Source organism: Theobroma cacao, chromosome 9 (assembly GCF_000208745.1).
Source record: "Theobroma cacao cultivar B97-61/B2 chromosome 9, Criollo_cocoa_genome_V2, whole genome shotgun sequence".
NCBI lineage: Eukaryota > Viridiplantae > Streptophyta > Magnoliopsida > Malvales > Malvaceae > Theobroma > Theobroma cacao.
The window spans coordinates 26,180,429-26,198,947 of record NC_030858.1 but is presented as its reverse complement, the minus strand read 5'-3'; positions in this window follow the sequence as shown (position 1 = coordinate 26,198,947).

Sequence of the window (18,519 nt, the reverse complement as noted above, 5' to 3'; positions counted from 1 at the left end):
AGTTGTCTCCAAGAAATGCATGTAAAATGAAGATGAAACCCCCCCAAATTGAAAAAGAAAAAAGGAAAAATATATCAAGCATTACCCTAAACCCAAACATTTCATACACCAACCTAATCATCCAAAACACCCACTTAAAACATATAAAAAAATTCACCATCCACTAACTAACCTATACACAGTAACGAATTTGTTGCAATTGCCTATAACTTTGCTCAGAACTTGGTTCAACACTTTGATACCTATGGGAATGAGGAAATAAGAATGAATCAAACCTTCTCTGCTCTCTACTCTTAGTTGATCCTTCGATTTACGAATGAGTATAAAATGTGATGGAGTGTTAAATACCTCACCGCTTATATACATTAAGGGAAATTTTGAATAATTTCATTAAGGGCATTTTTGTCTTCAACTCTTTTCTATTAGATTACAGTGGTTAAATTTATAGTGTGTCACATAATCTGGCCATGGCGTGTTACAACAAAAATTTCCAACATGATGTTTACCAACCTTAATTTGGCATGTAACTTTTATTTTCCACCTCTTCTAGAAACAACAACCTTTTTTCAGATGCCGTGGAGCATATTAGTTTCAACACGTGTGAACGAAATTTATTTTTTACTCGCGACATGTTAAAACCCACTTTTTTTACTTGTGGCATGTTATAACCCACATCATGTGACCCAATCCACATACCTTTGCTTTTTGTATCATTGTTGTCAAATTGGAGATGCCATATAGATGAGACAATCGCTCGGGCTACTAAAAATGTCGTTCAATCTTCAATGACAATTGCTTCAATTCTTCTTTTTTTTCCAGCTTGAAAGAGTTTTGTTGATCATTTTCTTTTTCCTTAAAAAATTTAATGCATTTGTCCATTGTTTTTCATGTTAAGGGTATGATTATCCAACACAATGTTTACCAACATTGCTCAGTTATAACTTTCTCTTATCATTATTAAATTAAGATACATTTCTTGGGATGTAACTTTTTTATTTCTATTTTCTAATTTATGACATCTACACAATACGTGTTATGACCAATTTCTTACACGAAATGCGCCTATAGACACTATTATTACAAGCCATGGATACTAGGCAATTGTTGTTAAACGCCATGCCAATGTTATTTCTCACTTACAAGCCATGCCTATATATATTGTCAGTTACACACCAACCTTATATATATTCAATTATGCACTTTACCTATATATATTGCTAGTTGCACGCGATGCCTATATATTTTGTCAGTTACACTTTATGCGTAAATATACCTTGTCATTCTATACTCTCTTAACACCATTTTAAGGAAACCCTCATTATGTAGCTAACATAATGATTCTTTTACAGCCAAAAGAAGCTTCATAATTCAAACGAACAAAGAGTCACATGCTTCTGCCCTAAACCAAAAGCCTAAAAATGAGACAATGAAAAAAAATTCCCAAGTTTTATACTATAACTTGCAATAAAACTACAAATTCAATATATTACACTATGCAAAAAATTACACATAGATCTACAAGGCAATAATTTACAAGCATTTCTCTCAAGTCTTTTTTAAATTGTTACATTTTGGGATATTTATACCAACTATATAATTAAAATGTTGCATCCACAAAAAAGTCAGTGAACTTACTCGCAATAACTCATCATTACTCATGCCATTAAACAAAGTACTTACAACATCAACGTTGAACTCATCTTGAAATCCATGGGCCATCAAAGCCAACATGAAAAGGTTTATCAAACATTTCACCATGATCATATAAATTCAATCTCTTCAATTAGGTTTACAAATATTTAACTTAGTAACACTTTCAAATTGATGAGCAAGTCGAATCAACAACTTTTCAATTGCAGGGTAACCAAACCAAAGCCTTCGAACTGAATCATCATCAACAAAGTCTACACCGCCATTATGGATAGTCTTCATACGTGGAAACGATACGTCAGTAAGAATGCTCATAACAATAGTAGTATAAAATACAGTTCCAATTTGATGACTGTTTTATTTCTAAAGAGACTACGAGGTAGCAAACCCCAACAATTCTCTCTCATGGACATTTGTAACTAAAGTTCTTCAAGACTTCAACATAATGCAATAGATATAATACACCTAAAAAAGTTGATAACCATCAAGATCTGATTAACAATCAAAAGTAGAAATTGACGAACTAAGAAAAATTCCAACTACATGTTAAAAGGAGGTGCACACTGCATCTATTATGGGAAGTAAAGACAGTATCTTATACAACATTGAATCCAATAAAGCTGGTACTCCCCTTGAGCCCATGACAACCGCTGCGATGTCCCAATCGACACTCATTACCCCGAATGTTAATCGAAACCCCGTAAGGCTTTAATTTCAACTTCTCATTTCCCCTATGAGTAACTGTTGCCAAATACCACGTTCTAAAAGATTTTAAACTGTTTCCAACTTAAAACAAATAAAATAATAATTTTCGTCTCACAGGGGTATTTTGGTCATTTTTTTCAAAAATTTGAAATCTGCTAAAATCTAATTTACAAGTACATAACACATAATTCATAATCAAAATGAGTTTAAAAATCTAAAATCTTCATTTAAAATGAAATTATAATTAATTGGACATAATAAGAAAATAAAAGAAATATTAAGTAAAATATTCGATTTTCTTATCAAATAATATTTTTAAAACACTGCGTAAATAATTTTTACAGCGTCAAAGCAAAATAAATTCCTACATACAGTAGTATAGATATCTAGAGTACGAAATTTAATTTACAATAACCAGTGGACCCCCGAATAACCAAAAGTAAGGAGGACTGTGAACCTACGGTTTAGAGAATGCAAATCCCACAGTAGTCCTCGATGAGATCAGCTATCTACAGTTTAATCTGAGCCTGAAATGGATGGAAAGGAGGCTGGTGAGATTATAAAATCTCAGTGAGTAAACAGACATCATCATAAACATCTAGAGTTGAGTACATGGAGACAATAAAATAAATTATCATAAACTGGGTCACAACATTAGAACACATTTCATTCAAAATACGTAAAAAGGCTTATGAATCTCATAAAAACTAGGCTTGTACCATAAATCTATCCTCGGGGACACCTTGGCCGAGGCATCCTACCGAGACTGCCAAGGCTGTTAAAAATTCACATTTCACATAAAACACATTTTTTTTTGGACATCACAGCCGTTCCTTGGTGTTGGCTGAATCACCCTCACGTGGTGGTTTAGCGTGAAGTGGACCTTAAACTTTACCCCAGGAGATACCCTACGCTCCTCTCCGATCGAGGTAAAAATATACTGGGATATATCGTGCCCCTCTAAAAGGCTAATCCACAGAAACCCCCTACTGCAGTGATTAATTAATATATAATCCACCATACAATAAAATTCAATAACATGATAAGGCAATTTTTGTAATTCGCAATCTTTCAAGGCAACCAAACAATTCGTATTTCAATACAATTGCCAACTAGCCAATCATGCTAGATTATTCATAAGCCAATCAATTTAAACAATCGAATTGCAACAATTAATAGTCTTCGTGTACTCTATTTTTCAACATCATTATTAATTTCAAAACAATTTATAAATTAATTTAATTGAAACACATTTATTCATAAAACATGAAAATTTACCTTTTTAAATCCCTTTTTCCATAGAATTCATGAAATCATCTAAAAATCACCCTAGATAATTAAAATGACAGTAAGTTTACTCACAATGTCTAAAGTGCAGATTCTCGAAATACTCAGACTACTGATCCTCGGGCGTAATTCCCTTACCTTTATCGGAGGACTCACCACCTTGACATAGTACAAAATCAAGAAATTCACCACATTGGTACTAAATTGAAATTAAACTAATTTAGACTACTAATGCATGATATGGAATGCAAAAATGCATTGGTAACTATCTAAACCCGGTATTGGCCTAATTCGTCTTATCACCCGATTAAATTACTAACGCGTCCAATTTAATCCCAAATTACTCCAAATTGTTCCAATTCTTTTCCAATATCTTAATTCACCAAACTCAAATCAAATAACCTAAAATTTGGCAAAACTATCTTCACTTTTCTTCTTAAAATTTTCGACCAATAATAGTGCATTAACACCATGATTTTTCCTACTACTTTTCCACACCATAATTCATCATTTTCTAACCAATTCTCCTAGAATAAAATCAAATTCATCCTCACTCAACACATGGTAAATTCGGCCATTGATGGTTGTTGGAGAAAATGAATTCTTTTCTTGTTGTTTTGTTTCTAAATATGCTAAACTAACTAAAAACACTAGCATATCTTAAAATCAAATCAATCCAACATCTTTCTCTCTCCTTACCCATTTTGACCAGCCATGAATTCATCATGAAAACATGTAATTTAAGCATGGAAAATAAGGAGAAATGCTTTAGGAAAATAGATTTAAAGCTTAAGTTGAAAAATCTTACCTTTTTCACTTGTTTTCCCTGATTTTTCACACTTTTTCTCTTGAAATTCTTCACCTAGGGTTTGTTCTTCCTTTCTTTCCCTCTCTTCCTTGCTTGGCCGAATATTTGGAGAGATAATGGGCTGATTTATGCTGAATTTTAAGTTAAATAATAAAATATCTTAAGCTTGACACTTGTCATTTTCTTATTGGTCCATTTTTTAAACTTTAAAAATTTTAAACCTTTTATCTCCACCACATGATTAGTCAAAGGTCAAAATGAGGATAAGGGAAGGCCATGTTCTGGAAAAATGTCCTGATGGTGGAAAATTATTGTTTTGCCCCTAGGGTGGCAAAATTACCATTTTACCCCTATGCTCCAAAAATACCAAAATTATAACTTTTTCACTTATCAACCTCAAATTATACTCCAATGAGTCAAATGTGATCAATCTTGATCAAAAACTTCTTCCAATATTCCAATTTTATCCTCAAGTGGCAAAATTACCATTTTACCGCTAGATAGTCAAAATTTCGATTTGACTCCAAATTAATCTTCGAACTCCGAATCACCATTTTAAGTCATTCCTTGATTGTAAAATTTTGAATTTCACCCTAAAATCTCTATTTGATCTAGTTCGAGGCTTAAATCAACTTTGTTGTACCTCTAGGTACAATACCGACTTTTGTAAATTTTTCGAGACTCTCCTAGCATGCAATCATGCTATCATCACATGTATGTCATGATAAGTATTTTATAAGGTCAGGCTTTACAAAAGCACTGACGCTTTCGATGCTGCTGTTGATGCTAATGTTACCTTCATGTCGTCGACCAATGGTTCTTGTGCACTAAAGGGGAATGGCAATTTGGGGATTTTGCTTTTTAGTTGTTTTTGGTGAAACTCAAACAATTGAAATGATCACAAAGGTTTCAAATAGCTTTTCTTCATATTTGTTCAAGCCTTGAGCCCGAGTATAGACAAGAATTTGAAAATTCTAAACCCTAGGGCTTCATATGGGATTTTTTTTATTTTTTAATGAAATAGGTGTTTTCGATTGGGAAAAATGGAGTTTTCAATTATAAAAACACATGAGCCAAACTTTAATCAGTGTTCACTCCTATAAAAACAAAATTGCATGCAAAGAGATGAGAGAATTTGAAGCTTTATTTAGTGATTTGTCTTCAAAATGACTCCTTAATACCTTAAACCCAATGCAGAACAAGTTCAATTTTCTTACATGCTAGACTAAATTATTACAAGCCATGCCTAAATATGCTCACTTGTTACACGTCAACCTAACGATATTTGGTTAAAACACACCATGCGTCATCACTAAGTTGCTACACACCTTGCGAAATTACTCTTACAATACATGCCTTAAAATCAAATTTTTATCCACAGTGTCTAACAACAACATTTTTTCACCAAGTCTTGCACACTAAGCCTAAATTATCCATGTTACTACATGCCATGCCAACAAATACAATTGTTACAAGCCATGCGTAACAACTAACAGATGGCTTGCCTGTTCATGTGTTTGATATAAAGTATCATACCAAGAAGCATTTGCATTCATCCAACAACTTTAAATTCAAATGTAGAGTTTTGATAAGTTAAATTAGCAGTCTTGATTCTCATTACTCTGATTAAATGTATACAGACTAAATGTCTCTTCACTTGCCTGCCTTGAAAACTGTTACGTTCTTAAGTTGCTCCATTTTCAATATTAATTTCTTTATATGTTTTCTGTCTACCCAAACCCTTTTAACTACAATAAATACCTACATAATTCAACATGTACGTGAAGTCATTTATGTAAGTCGTTCCCCAATGACACCATAATTCCATTAGTTAATTTAGCGTCAATCATATTTTACTGAATTTTAGTTCTCTCATATCATTTCTCACCTAAACCTTAAACCATAAATAGTCAACAGTCAACCCTGAACCACTACAATGATGCAAAAATGGCCACATGTCCAATTGATTCATCTTCTTCTCTCGTATTCCCATCTCGCCAATTTTGTTAATTTTCAACTGGCAATAAGAGCCATGAAGATTAATCCTTGGACATTATGTCCATTTTGGCTTGTTTCTCCTAGTTACTCTATAATGATGATCCACTGCGCTGGTTCATTGATTATGAGAAGCGTGATGTTGTTCAAGAAACCGACTTAGAACTAACCCTTGCGGATTTCCTGTTCCTCTTCTTCCTTAATTGGAGTCGACGTAATAGCAAAAATTTATGGTTTCACCTCTTCCTTCTTTAGACTCACCATGACCGATTCCTCATTTTATTTCATCTCAACGTTTTTGTACTTTCTAAAATACATCTACAACAGAATACAATAATGCACATGTAAGCTAAATGCACTAAACAGTTAATTAAAGAAGCTCCATGACATTTACAAAAATATTTCTTTTGTTACACGCCTTGTATAATAACTATTTTGTTACATGCCATACATACAATACCATTGTTGTTATATGCTATGCCTAAATTTCATAACATTCTACACGCCGTACATTTAAAAATACGATGACACACGCTATGCCTCAAATTCGTTGGTTTCTACACACCATATTTATGCAATTAAGGAAATCATCAGATTGTTACATGCCATGCCCATTTTCTCTCCATATGCTACAACATTCAACCCAAATGGCCCTATCATTTAATATCTATGACGATTTCCACAACTTCAAATACTGTTTAACAACAAAATCCTAAACCACATTCTCAACCAATATGGTATTCAAATCACTAACCCCACTTAAAACACAACAAAAAATTCGACATTCCCTAACTTACCATGTGTTGCCAGCTTCTTTATTGTCACTGATTACTTTGCTCTGAACTTGTTCAAACACTTTCCTATCTTTCAAAATGAATGAAATGATCATTTAATAATCTCGCCATTTTATATACCTAGTGTTTTTACTTACTCCAATGTCTAATAAATAAGAGAAAATCATTTCTTGCAACAAGAGGATGGTTTTAACAAATTGTTGTTTACCAAATTCTGGGAATATTTTTTTCACCTATCTACAAGTGTATGATTGCACGTGGATGAGAAGGTTTCAATTAAAGGCATTTTTGTCCAAAAATCTTATCTCTTGGCTAAAAATAGTCAAAATTATGGGGAGGGTTATTTCCAACAACACCTTATATTTGAAGGCTAAAAAAAATTTGTCTCTTTTTTTTGTTAAACTACCTTTGATGTTATTTTTGATAGATCTCTTTTGTAATTTTGAAGCAAAAATTTAAAGATCACCTTGCAATAGGTTCACAACCCAGCCTTGGACATAATTTTTAGGCTTGGCATGAAAATCTTATTGTATTAATAGATAATATATTATAATCAAAATTTTAATTTTGAATACATTTTAAAATATTTTAAATATTTTTATATTAAAACCAAATACCTAACTTGAATGAGGAGACTGAATTGAGCTCAATCTTGAACATGGGGTACTTAAGGTGTTAACTAGACTCGAGCTAAACGATGGACATATCAATAACCTTATATAAAAGGAAGCCCCAAAGGGCCTTCCAAAATTGGCCACGTCTCCTAATGGCTAAGATGCTGACATGTGGCTTTGCTTTTTGTCACATGGCTTTCTCAAGGGTTATTTTGGAAGGCAAGGGGTTTATTGTGTGGGATTAGGGTTTGGTCTACTTTTGGCATGGGATCAACTTCAACGGCCCGCATGCCTACATCATTTTTCACCTACCTTAGGGTTTTTTCCTATTCGCCTCATTCTTTCCTTCCTGCCCTCGATTCCTTTTATCTTTTGGCCTTAGGGTTTTCTGCTATCCGCCTCATTCTTTCCTTCTTGTCCATTGTTCCTTTTGTCTTTCCACAGCCACATTAGAGTTTTAGGTTTATAGGGATTTAGACATTTGATTTATTTTTCCTCGATCATTTGATTGATAATTTACATGCTTTACATGTTTTCCCTGCTCTAATGTCCTTCAGATTTTTTTTAAAAATTATTTTCTTTGTTAAGGTTTAAGATTTTAATTTCTAATGGGTTTGGGTATTCGCGGTTTGGTAGATCTTCGTGTCCACCTATTTCTTTTTTAGTTGTTTCATGGATGATTTGGACTTCAATTTGCTACTTGATTGAGTACCAAAAATGGCTTCAAATTGCTCCCTCTGTTTTCTCATTTGGAAATGTAATCTTTCTATTAAAATATAATGTGTGATTGTCTATAAAAGTTTCTTGCAGATGGACTAATCTGTTAATGCATGTTTTTTTTTTATTTTACAGTTATGATATATTAATTTCTAGCTTTCATGCCTTTGTATATTAGTTTCTTTCTCTTTTTTATTTTGTGTAGGAAACTTTGCTTTAGTTTGTTGATTATGATGTTAGAGTTCATATCAATGCTTAAGTAGACTGAAGCTATATGTTTAGTTATATTTATAGGCTTCTTTTTAATAATAAGATCGAATGATGTTTTTTTAAATCGATTTTATTAGTAACTTGATCTTTGATCTGTATTTTATACATTAACTCATGAGTTTTAGAACTATACTAACATGGTTTCTCTTATTGATTTCTTTTGTCATTTTCTTTTTGTTTTACAAGGGTGTTGTATTTAGTATTGAGTACTAAGCTTAGGTTATGTTTTACATAATATTATATTATGCATGTTTTTTTTTGTTTTACACTTATTATAAATGATATATTAGTTTGTATGCTTTCATTGCTTTCTATAATAAATTTTTTCTCTTTTTTATTTTGTGTAGGAAACTCTGCTTTACTTTGTCTGTTAGTACTTATAACAACAATAACTGTTTTTCTTTATACTTTTTATATTTATTTCTTTGGAGTTTCTTATGATGTTACAGTTCATATTAATGCTCGAATAGACTGAAGTTATATGTTTAGTCATATTTAGAGGCTTCTTTTCAATAATAAGAACGAATGATGTTATTTTATATCGATTTTATTAGTAATTTGGTTTTTGATCTATATTTTATACATTTACTTATGAGTTTTAAAACTATACAAACATGGTTTCTCTTATTAATTTCTTTTGTCATTTTCTTTTTGCTTTGCATTTCAAGACCTACTCTATTATATACTTGTCAAGTCATTCATGCTTGATAGAATGTCTGCATACTTGGATGCCTCGTTGAATCGTTAAAAGTTGGTATTGTACCTAGTGGTACAATTAAGTTGATTAAAATCTCGAACTAGTTTGAATAAAGATTTTAGGATTTATTTGAGAGTTATTGAATCTTATAATGTCTTAATATGATGATTCGGAATTTGAGGATTTATTTGGAGTTAATTCGGGAATTTTCATAATGTAGGGGCAAATTGGTCATTTTGCCATCCGAGGGCAAAATTGGAATGTTGGACAAGATTTTTGACAAAGTTTGACTAATTGGAGCATAATTTGAATTTGAGAAGTGAAAAATTTCAATTTTGACATTTTTCCGAGCATATGGGCAAACCGATCATTCCACATGCCCATGAGGACGTAATTGAAATTTTTTAAATTTTACACCACCATGATACTTGTCAAGCCTATGAATTTCACCTATTATCATTTTATACTTTGGATAATTATGGGATTATATGTGGTGGTAAGAGAATGCTTAATTGTTAAGTTTTAACCATGGACCAATCAAGTGGCGACACGTGTCAAGTTTTAATTTTTTTATAATTTCCTTTATAAACCAAGCATAAACCTTTCCTAATTCAGTCTTCATTGCCGTGAAAGCCAAAGAACAAAGGGGGAAATAATAGAAAAACCCTAAGGAGGAAAAATTCAAGAGAAATTCATTAGATTTTCGAAAAACGAAGTGATCGAAGGTAAGATTTCACGATTTAGCTTAAGATCTATTTTACCCATGCTTTCTTTTTCATTTTCTATGGTTGAAACTCAAGTTTTCATGATGGAAGCATGCTGGCCGAATCAAGGGGGGAAGGTTTTGAGGATGGGTTTTGCTAGATCTCATGTTATCTAGGCGTTTTTAGTGTTTTGTGATATTCGGTATGAAAAACAAGCAAGAAAATAACATGTTTTTCATCAAACCCTAATTTGCCAAATTCTATATGGAATATTTTGAAGATGAATTTTGTCATATTTCATGTTATCTAGCTCGTATTTGATGATTCGTGATGTTGGACATCGAAAACGGTTATCGAAAAATATAGTTCCTTTAGTAAACGAATTGAATGATAATGAGAAAATTATAGTAAATGGACTTAGAATTGATTTCTAATGAGGTATACCGACTTATTGGAGTACCGAAAGTGCAATGAATCTATTTGGAGTTGAATTGAATGTTTTGGCTAATTAAACAGTGTATAGTGTGAGTTAGGTCAAATACCATTTCAGTCCAACAACAATTGAACCTACATAGAACACCATCTTTAAGTGATTATTCGAACACTTCTCATTCAATTTCATACATTCATAAAGAGCTTAAAATACTTTTATAACAGTTTGGCACAAATATATTGAATTACTTGTTATGTATTATGTATAGGTGGTGAGCCCTCTAGTAAGGGTAAGGATATCGTACCCGAGGACCATGAGTAGGAGGACTCCTGTTATAGTGAGTAATCAGACGATCATCTTAACTATCTAAAGTAGTTTATACTCGTTTTTTATGATTTTAAAGAATAATGAACTTAAATTGTAAACTATTATGTTTTATAACTAAAGTGTTGGTTAAATGAAATGAGATTCATAATTTGGTTTGAAATTGAATCCTGGTTTTGGAAATTGAGTAAGTGGAGACTATATACTTGTGTTATATATATGTTTTGACTATTGTTAGTTATGCCGACCCTGCTTTGTAATAAATGTATCGGCATAACGGGATTTATAATTGACATATGGTTTGAATTGATGGCTTATGACAATGTGATGNTTTTGTCTTACATTGACAGGTTAGATAATACTATATTAGCCATGTTATGCTGTCGAAATTTTATTGATTTGGTGGGTTATGTATTTAGCTTATTGAAGTGTGCGGGTTTCCGTGGACCAGCCTATTAGAGGGGCACTGTAAACCCCGTAATATTTATCTTAGTATGAGAGGTGCGAAGGGTATCTCCTAAGGTAAAGTTTAGAGTTCACTTCACGCTGAACCACCATGTGAGGATGAAACGCAGCCAACGCTATGGAATAGCTATATTTTAAAAGTAAAAACATGTTTTATGGGTATTTGTCGTTTTAACATCCTTGGCGAACTCGATTGGATGCTCGGGCCAAGGTGTCACCGACTATGAGTTTTGGCACAAGCCAAGTTTTTAAGAGAATCATAAGCCTTGTTGATTATTTTGATGAAGTGTAATTGTTTTATAGGAATTGAAATGAGTTTTGAATGTTATGAACTATATTATGATGGGATGATTTAATTGTCTCCATTTACTCCGCTTTAGATGTTACAGATGAATTTTGCTTACTCACTAGGTTTATAAAAACTCAACCCCTTCGTTTTACCCATTTCTGGCTCAAGACAGTCTATAGACAGCCGATTTTGTCGAGGGTTGCTTTTGGATTTGCATCCTTAAAAATTGAAGGTCTACAATCTTGTATATTTGCGGTTATTTTGGGGCCCACATGTCATTGTAGAATATTTTGTATACTTGGCTGCACGTGCCACTGTATGTATGAATTTATTTTGCTTTTACGCTATAAAAATTATTTACGCAGAGTTCTATAAATATTGTTTTATAAGAAAATAAAATATTTTATTTAATATTTTTATTTAGTTTGATTAGCCAAAATTTTATTTTAAATGGATGATTTAGATTACTAAAATTATTTTTAGATAAGAAATGTATATTTTTCGATCGTATGTTGTATATTCACCAGGTTTCAAAATTTTTGGGTAAAAATGACCAAAATACCCTTGTGTGGCAGAAATTACTTTTTTTTGTTTTTGATTTAAAAATAGTTTATATTCTCTTAAAACATGATATTTAGTAACTATTGCTCACAGGGGAGACGTAAAATTGATGCAATAGCCTTGCGAGGTTTCGGTTGACATTCCGAGTAATGAATGTCTGTTTAGACATCATGGCAGTTGTTACGGGCTCGAAGGGAGTATTGGGTCGTGACATTGCAGCGGCGTTGTATTTATTATTGAGTACTAAGCTCAAGTTATGTTTTACACAATATTTTAAATTTAAAATCTTGCTAGCTTTAGATAATTGGGTTTAATGATTTTTGGTTTGCCAAGTTCTATTCTATTTATTTGAAATATTAGTATGCATTTATTGTGTCAAATCAGTTCTATTGCTAATCTTTTCTCTAAATATATATGTGATTGAATATGCCTTTGCTTTTGATTTATATTTGCTTTATAATCATCTTTTAACTCAAAATTTCAAATATTTATCACCCAAAAGCTCATTGAAACTAAGATTACATAAGTATTTATAATTAAACCAAAACCTTAATAAAATGTAAAATATAGAATATAACCTAAACCTAAACACCCAAATTTTTAAAAATTAAATACAATATTAATTAATATAGTCTAAAACTAGCCTAAATATATGTAAAAATTGAAATCAAACTCATTAATTATAAAATAAAACTAACATACTTCTATGCTTCATAAGCCTGGTTTGATAATGGAAAAGTATATAAACAGAATTTTTTAAATTTTAACATCTTCAAAAGAGAAATGTTTGTACTTAAAATACAAAATATGGAAATGTATATTGGATATAAATTCAAATGGATTTGTAATTTGACCTTGATTGTTTAGCTTATCAAAGTTTTCAATCATGTTGCTATTAAGAAGTTTAATTTCTAATTGAGATGTTTTCTTTGTACAGTCCACGTGATTACTTGGATAATTATCATGTAAATATCAACTATTGTTTTAGCTATTTCTTCTCAACGACATCTATCCTCTATGAGAATACTCCTAGATTCTTTCCACTTATTGTCTTTAAGATGAGATTCTATACCATATAATTCAATTTTGTTGCTAAAAATTCTAAACTCCTTAATATTTTGTTGAACAACTAAATGAGACATTTTTTTATTTATTTGTTCATTCCATGATCATTGACTATATTTCCAAACTGGTACTTAATTTATGTACTTACTCTAAGGTCATATGAACATGAGATTGAGCTATTGTTCTCTTCTACAGTATCTGCAGTTATTTATGGCTTGGTGTTAAGGCAAGTAATTAGTATATCTATAAAGTGCCATGAGATTTTTCACCTTTTTTATTCGTCTATTTTCATTTTTTGCCTTTCTTTCTTTTATTTACTTTGGCATTTTGTTTTATTACCCTCTTTAATTATTTTTTTGTGCAATTTGTTATTATTTTCATGATGTTTTCTTCTTTAGTAGCAATAAGTTTGTTACAAACAAAATACATACAACAAAAAAAATTATTTAAAGCTAAAAAATTTAACAACATAACAAAAAAAGTAATTATTACTCATTCTAATAGATTTGACAAACTTAACCTATCAAAGGTAAATCATTTAAAAAATAAATAATTGTTTTAATGTTATATTGTCATTAACATTTTATATAAATATACCAATAATTCTTACTGTCAACCTATATTTTTTACAATTTGTTAAGTTCACTAACGATTTTTGCTGTTAATTATGGTCTTTTTTCTAGTAGAAAAAATCGTTTTTGTTGTTAAAGGAAGAATTAGTTGACAAACAAAGGCGCATGAAAAATCAATCTTATGCTTGCGAGAAGATTCTTTATTTTAAAATCAAAAGATCTACAACCAACCATAGTTCATCTGGATTCATTATCTGTCGCAAATCGCAGGTCAACCTCTTCCTCCTTTAGCAACAAAAACGATTTCTTCCCTTCAAATTTAGACCGTTCCTGGATAACACAACCATTGTTAAAATGATACAATTGGAAGAAAATGCACTATTAAAAAAAATCAATTTTATAATTGTTAATGTACTGATTATCACCATTATTGGTATAAAATTTGTTGCATGCATAATAAATTCTCAAATCTTATTGAAAGTAATTGTTTAGCAAATCAAAACGATACTTAACAAAGACATTGCTCCCGATGTCAAAGTACTTGAGGTCAAATAATGTTTTTGTTACTAAGTTGCTTTTATATTTTTGAGTATTGTATTTTGGAAAAAAAATGCTGATAAAAGTTAGTAAATAACTTAAGCCTTAAGAAAGATTAAGGATTATTTTTACCATTAAAATAAGTGTGAACCTTAAAACATAGACCTTTTAACTTCTGTTCAGATTTATTATATTAAATGAATGGATTGATATGAAAGTTGATATCAACATTTTCTCGATTCATAAAAGTGGTTGTTGCTTATCTATTGCTCTTAGATTGAGTCAACTATCTCTTTTATTCTTTTACTAGATTTTTGCTTCCTTGATTTAGTTTGATGTCTTTTTCAAATATAAGAAATTTACCGTTATAAAAGTTGTTCCAAAATTTCTTCAATGCATATTATCGATAGTTGTCCTTTAAAGCAATTAAGAAATTCATGATATCTTACGTTGGTAAACCTATCTCTTTTTTTCCAATGTTTTGGTTTTATCATTGATAAATTTTCGTCTATTAATCTTTTTTTCCCAATTACAACTTAAATTGACTACATTTGGGTTATTGTTGTTAGAGTTTGCTATTTTTTTGTTGTTATTCTCTTAGATTCTTTGCATCGATTTATATTCCATGTTTTTGTTGATTCTTTTCAATGCTTTTTGTATTTTCTTCTTTGAACAACTGTTACTCACATTGAGCATATTTTTAGGCCTACGTATCTTATTAGTCATGTAGATCAGAAAAATTGATTATTGACATGAGAATGTTTAATCATTGTTGCATCTTAATTTGTCATTTTCTAATTAAAATATATATTTACTACATATATTTTTTTATCATTTAAGAGTACGGTCAATAATTTGATCAACCTCACACAGCCAACTACACCCGAGCATTTGGCTCATTGTTTGGTACATGATCCCCTTACCTAAAAGTAAGGTTCGAATCCTCATTCCCCCAATTATATAAAAAAAAAATTTACACAACCAACTATTGCATTCTAAGATTATGAAATTTCTATTAAGAGTTGTTTTTATTCTCATTTTCTAAATTTTATATCTTTCAAATCCTATGCTTAAGCTGTCCTCATGTGTTTTTTACTTGCAACTATTAAATACTAAGTAATGTTTCTCTCTACTTCTTTTAATGCTAATGAAAGCTACACTATTCCAAAACCTATATTTGATTAACCATAATGGGAGATCATCATTGACCTTAGTTAAAGCAAGAAACCTTTATTACTTTTGATCAATTTGGATAATTGCCAAGTTTTCTCTTCCTTAGATGAAATCATCCAAAAGGTTTTTTTTTTCCATTTTCAGTGAATTTGGATTCATTTTCTCTACCTTTGAAACTATTTTTCTCTTTTCCTGTTGTTTAAAACTGCTTACTTTACCAAAGTATATATAAAATGATTATAATATCATTTATTACTTTGCACTGTAATTTTGCACTCAGGAACCTTTGTTGAAGATATCAACTTCTTGTTAACAAATAATTTTTTGTTATATACTATGTAACATTTTCTTTCTCATAATATTATCTGTAAACATAGCAAAAATCTCTCTTTGTTTTTTTGTTTTGCCATAACATTGCACTTTTTAATCATATAGGTCTAAAAAGACTACTGTAATATTCATTTTTGACTTTCTGATGTATAACTCAGTCAATATCATGACACAACCTTTGTCTGTTATTAATTGTATGAATTATTATTTCAATTGTTTACCCTTATAAACAATTTTTCTATATCATTTAATCATTTTTGTATATCATTTGAGAAAATTTAATACAAACCCTTTATACAAAAATATCATTTTTCTCTAATAAATTTTTTTCACCAATAACTTAAAAATTTTACAAACCTTGCTGCGTAGCCCGAGCTACTTTCTAATCTACCTAGTAGTAATCATTCAAAGCCTTTTTCACATTATTTGATAACACTTTCAAGAGTATTGTGTTGTTTTAATCATCATGTTGATAAGTCCACCAAGATTATCTAAACATCTAGTAATCTTTGCTCGGTGTAATGCTATGAATCATATGTGATTTTAAATTGTTATGTTTGATATTACATTGAAAAAGTAATAGCATCAAGTCCAAAATATCCAAAAATGATTAATAATTAGGATTAAGAAGAAAATAGCAATTTCAGTTATTATTGAATAAACAATTTATAAGCTAATAATTTTTTTTGCATAGGAAATTACAATCCATGAATCAATTTCTATGAGTATAATTCCCTAAAATAACCTATCAAAGTAATTAAGGTATTTTCATAAAATCCAATGTCACGAAGGTTGTGCTGAAAATATGTTACAAAATAATTTTAGAGATCACTCCCTCTTGGTGATAAAATTTCCACATCTTTTTAAATGAGATTTAAATAATTTTTTAAAATAGTGATATTTCATTTTGATGATCTAATCATGATAAATAAATTACCCATAGCAAATACAACCTTAGACAATAGCAAATGAGGTGAATTTATCCATAACAAATCCTTGTTATTATATATAGTTTAAAATGTTTTCCTTGAAACCAATGGGCGACTCTAACTCGTGTATTCACAAGTAGTTACATGCTTTTGTCTTAGCAAATTCATCCATTTCCTTTTCTCTTTCTATGTAAGTTGTCCGATGCTAATCTTTTCATTTCTTTATAAAATCGTATGGAGATTACTTTTATCATAAAAAACGGTTTTGGATTGATTAAATCTCTTTTTCTGTAGTGATTTTTCTCATCTATTCTTGTAATTATTAAAATATTACAAATACTATATAAAATGTTTCCATCTAAAATCAAACATGCAAATAAACTTATACACAAAACTTGATAACAAGCTTTTAATTTCAACGTAATTAAAAATGACTTTAACCGAACAAAAAAAATAAAAAATGACTAACGTTTTTCTTATTTCAGATCGAATAATGCTAGTTTATTATTAAGTTTTATTTCCATTGTATATAGATCACAAATTGAAAAGGAAACTCATTAGGTAAGATTGTTTATTCTATGTTCATCACATTCATTATAGGGTTCATTTTTGTGTAGATTAATCAGCTAACTATATAGATTAATGTTTTTTTAGAATCTTCATGAGTTTTCACAAATTTCGATTTCATATTAGATGACTATTTGCTTAAAAATACTATTGGCGTTCTAATCTCTTATAAAAAAAAACCAACTAATGTTTTCTTTTTATTACAAACATAGGATGTATGAAATTTGGCTGTTGAAAGTAATTACTAGCATTCATCAAATTAAATCATATAAAAACAATATTTTCATTTGGATCATCACAAGACATAACACTTTTGGATCATCACAAGACATAACACTTGTGGAAGGATCTTCTTTTTATAAACTACTACCTTTATTATTGATGGAGCACATTAATTTAGAATAAACCCTACACGAGGAAGAATGTGAGATCTCTTATAGTATAAGTAACATATAATCATTTAATTTAATAGAGTTTAAGTAGTTTCATGAATAAAAAAAACACTAGTGTTTATTTATATAAAATAATAATAGTTAAATAAGTAATCTCATAAAGACAATTGGGTTATTAGTGTCTTGGTGTTCAATTGAAACATGCCATGTCAGTGTGAAGGGTCTTCTTGGAGAGCACACTCGTGTGCGATTATGGGCTCTTACTGGAAAAATCAAAAAAGAGACATGGGAATTTTCAAGTTAAGACAAAACAAATTGACAATTGTCACCAATCGTAGGATCAGCTCTTGAAACACCGTTCTTACCTCTATCTTTTCATCAAATTCTCTAATTTACCCCACCCAAGGTCTTTCAATACCAAACAAAAAGGATTACAATGATTGCTGAATTGACCTTACAGACCATGGCCATTTTGGAATTTGTGATACCAAGCTTGTAGTTAGGTACTGATGAATTTGATGATTCTATCGAAGGTAAGTTGATATTTTCAAGAATTGGGAACGGTTACTTTTTCTTTTTCCTGAATAACCTTGCTTTGGTTCATTAAGAATCTTATCTTTTTTTGAAATTTGATATCACCT